The sequence below is a fragment of the Babylonia areolata genome, chromosome 27 (assembly GCF_041734735.1).
Source record: "Babylonia areolata isolate BAREFJ2019XMU chromosome 27, ASM4173473v1, whole genome shotgun sequence".
Classification (NCBI taxonomy): domain Eukaryota; kingdom Metazoa; phylum Mollusca; class Gastropoda; order Neogastropoda; family Buccinidae; genus Babylonia; species Babylonia areolata.
This window is the reverse complement of record NC_134902.1, coordinates 35,048,507-35,051,636: the sequence shown is the minus strand read 5'-3', so window position 1 is coordinate 35,051,636 and position 3,130 is coordinate 35,048,507. Positions and strand designations below refer to the sequence as shown.

The following is a 3,130-nucleotide window of genomic DNA, read 5'->3' as shown; positions in this document are numbered from 1 at the left end:
CACCATACCACCATCACCACTACCAACACACCACCACCACCACACACCACCACCACCACCACCACCACCAACAACAACACAAAATAAAAACCGGAAAAAAACCCAAACAAACAAAACACACACACACACACACACACACACACACACACACACACCGACAGGGCAATCAGACCACAGGCTGACAACAAGACAACAGGAAGGTTTGGCTGTCAAGGAAGAAGTTTATTCTCTGTCAACTGTGTGTACAAATGGCTGGGACAAGCAAAGGGAAAGAAACACCAGAAAACTGTCAACTAACACAGAGCGAGAGAGAAAGACAGAAAGAGAGAAAGAGAAAGAGAGAGGGGCGGAGGTGGCAACAAGGCTTCCGAGGCATGGGTACAGACAGACAGACAGACAGACAGACAAGCAGGCAGGCAGAAAGACTTGTAGCGGCATGTCTATGATCTTCACTGTCACAGCAACACACTACAGTTCCATTCTAGTTTTTCATTTTTTTTTTCATAATTTTTTTCCTCTTTTTTTTTCACGTCCAGTGAAATCTGCCAAACATTCTGTCACACTCTATACTCAACACCAACAACAAAAAACAAAAATCAGCTCTAGTAGGCACTCACAACTCACGGGACTAAGAATCTCCCCTCTTCGCCCTCTTAAAAAAAAAAAAAGACCAACCAACCAACCAACCCGAGGATAAAAGCAAGCCATTCATCAGCGATGACACAATTGCATTGTATTTCCTTCATCAGTTATTTTTGTAAGCCTGGCGCTGATTGGGTGAAGAAAAATAAAGTGTCAGTGACCTTTTTGAAAGCACATGAGGAGCGTAATATTTGGTTCTGGTGCAAAGAAAGCGTGTACTACATTGGTGTGTGGTGGCATCGACAGGGAAGGTTTGGGCCTCACTGCTTTGCGGACAGAACTGACTGCAAGCCAGCCTTCGCGGTGGGGCCTGGGTGACAAAAAAAAAAAAGGAAAAAAAAGGGCGTGCACTACAAAAAACAAAACAAAATTGCCTTGTCTTCCTAATGCCCACCTTATAGATATGTCATGCCCTTCTGTGTCTCTCACAGAAACTGTCATGCCATGAAATACGGCATAAAACATGTCGTGAGTTTTGAGTGCGTATCTCACAAGTAAAAACGTCTCCTTCTTCAGCGTTCCCAACTATTGGAAACAAAAGTTATGACTTTGCGGTCGTTTCATTATCATTTTTTTCGGTCGACCATGACCGATGTGGGCATCTTCTTATCCATCCTCTGTTTCACGGACATGGCTGTTTACGCATCAGGTGACATAGTTTTCATACGCATCAGGTGACATAGTTTTCATACGCATCAGGTGACATAGTTTTCATACGCATCAGGTGACACAGTTTTCATACGCATCAGGTGACATAGTTTTCATACGCATCAGGTGACATAGTTTTCATACGCATCAGGTGACATAGTTTTCAAAGGCGACAGTAAGTTAGTTAGCTCGTGCATTGTTCAAGCTCTAATTGATCCACTGTTCAAAAGGTCGAGGAATGCGTCTTTTCTTGCTCAAAGTGCGAAGTGACAAGTTGGCGAGACTGATGCAGGCTTTGGGCAAAGCGCAGTAGGGATCGTACCAAGCTGAGCTCTCCTGGAGACAGGCGATCACTTTGGTGTAGCTTTTAATGACAGACGTCTCTGGAGTTGTGTGTGTGGCCCGAGTTTGGCGCTTGGTGGCCTTGTCAAAGCTACAGAGATCTTCTCGTCCTCCTCTTCTTCGTTTGGTGGGCTGTGTGACTCACACGTGCACTGGTATATAATGTACGGGTAGGGCTTTTTACGTGTACGACCCGTTTGTACCTCGCCATATATAGGCAGCCATACTCCGTTTTTTTCAGGAGGTAAAGCTACAAAGATGAAGGAGGGCGTTCACACAGAGACTATACGCACAGTCCTTCACGAAGGACACTCGACTGTCTATCCGCGAGGATGGAAGGTCCCCCCAACATTCACACCCTCACCGACGACAGTCCCGAAGTTACGGACACCACCAGTACACAGCCCCCTGCTTCAGGCCTGTCTTCCTCCGGTCTGGTCACTGGTGTGGCCGCCACGCCTGAAAAAAAAAAGTCCGTGAAAACCGCCGAGGTTTTTTAACACGCCTTGGCGCGTCTCTGGTGGCAGACACGGCACTACTGAACCGAAGGGCTGGCTGGGCAACTACTGAACAGAGGGGCTGGCTGGGCACATGGAAGTGCCAGGGCATCCAGACACGTTTCTAGCTCCCTGGTCAGTCTTCACGGGAACCGGACCAAAAAACAACTCCCTCCCCCATGTCTCACCACCAGCCGTTCGTTCCTTCTCTTCTCCAGTGTCTTCTTCTTCCACACACTACATGACATCCACAGGCAGATTGTCGTCTACATCGAAACTACTACTGTCTAGCAAAGCGAGTCAGCCAGTCAGTTAGTCAGTCAGTCAGTCAGTCAGTCAGCTGAGAGGGTTCACCTCATCACCAAAGAGGGGCGGTCTACTCTACAGTGAAGACACAAGCGATACGTTATCATAGTAACTCTAAAAGAAAAAAAAAGAAGAGAGAACAAAATACAACTCGAAACACAGTGTACAAATGCCCCAACAAACGTGGTTCTTGAAAGGACTGTGCCGAGAGAGAGAGAGAGAGAGAGAGAGAGAGGGTCACACTGCCACACAACTCCCCTGTACACATTGAAAGGGAGGAAAGCTTCCCAGTTCACAGCAAGACGATGACGAAAAAAAAGTATCCACAACAGTCAATGCATGACAAAAAAAGAACACAAAAAATCAACCCCGAAGCAAAGTACAACCGGACCAATACACAAATCACTGGATTTTGTATAAATCAACCCCCCCCCCCGACCCCCCACAAAAACTCAAGCGAGCAGTACAAAAAAGAAAGAAAAAAGACAAAAAAACCCAAAAAACAACAACCCAAAAAACAAAAAAACCAGCTGCAAACAATTCTGGTGAGAGGCTCATTCTGGCATCTAATCGAAAACCACTCGTACACACTTCTCTCTTGACAACTTGCAAACACACACACACACACACACACGCGCGCGCGCGCGCGCGCGCACACACGTCAGTAATAACCAGTCTAGAATGTGAATTGTTTG

The 3,130-nt window shown here is 46.6% G+C and overlaps 1 protein-coding gene across 5 annotated transcripts in view; it reads right to left on the bottom strand.

Moving 5' to 3' along the window:
• Positions 1-201: 201 nt before the first annotated feature.
• Positions 202-3,130, bottom strand: part of LOC143301183 (troponin I 2-like) — a 184,229-nt gene continuing 181,300 nt past the window's right edge. For all 5 annotated transcript variants that reach the window (XM_076615282.1, XM_076615284.1, XM_076615285.1 and 2 more), the window contains one exon: positions 202-3,130. This exon is cut by the window's right edge and continues 838 nt beyond it. The gene's annotated coding sequence lies outside the window, so the exon portion shown is untranslated.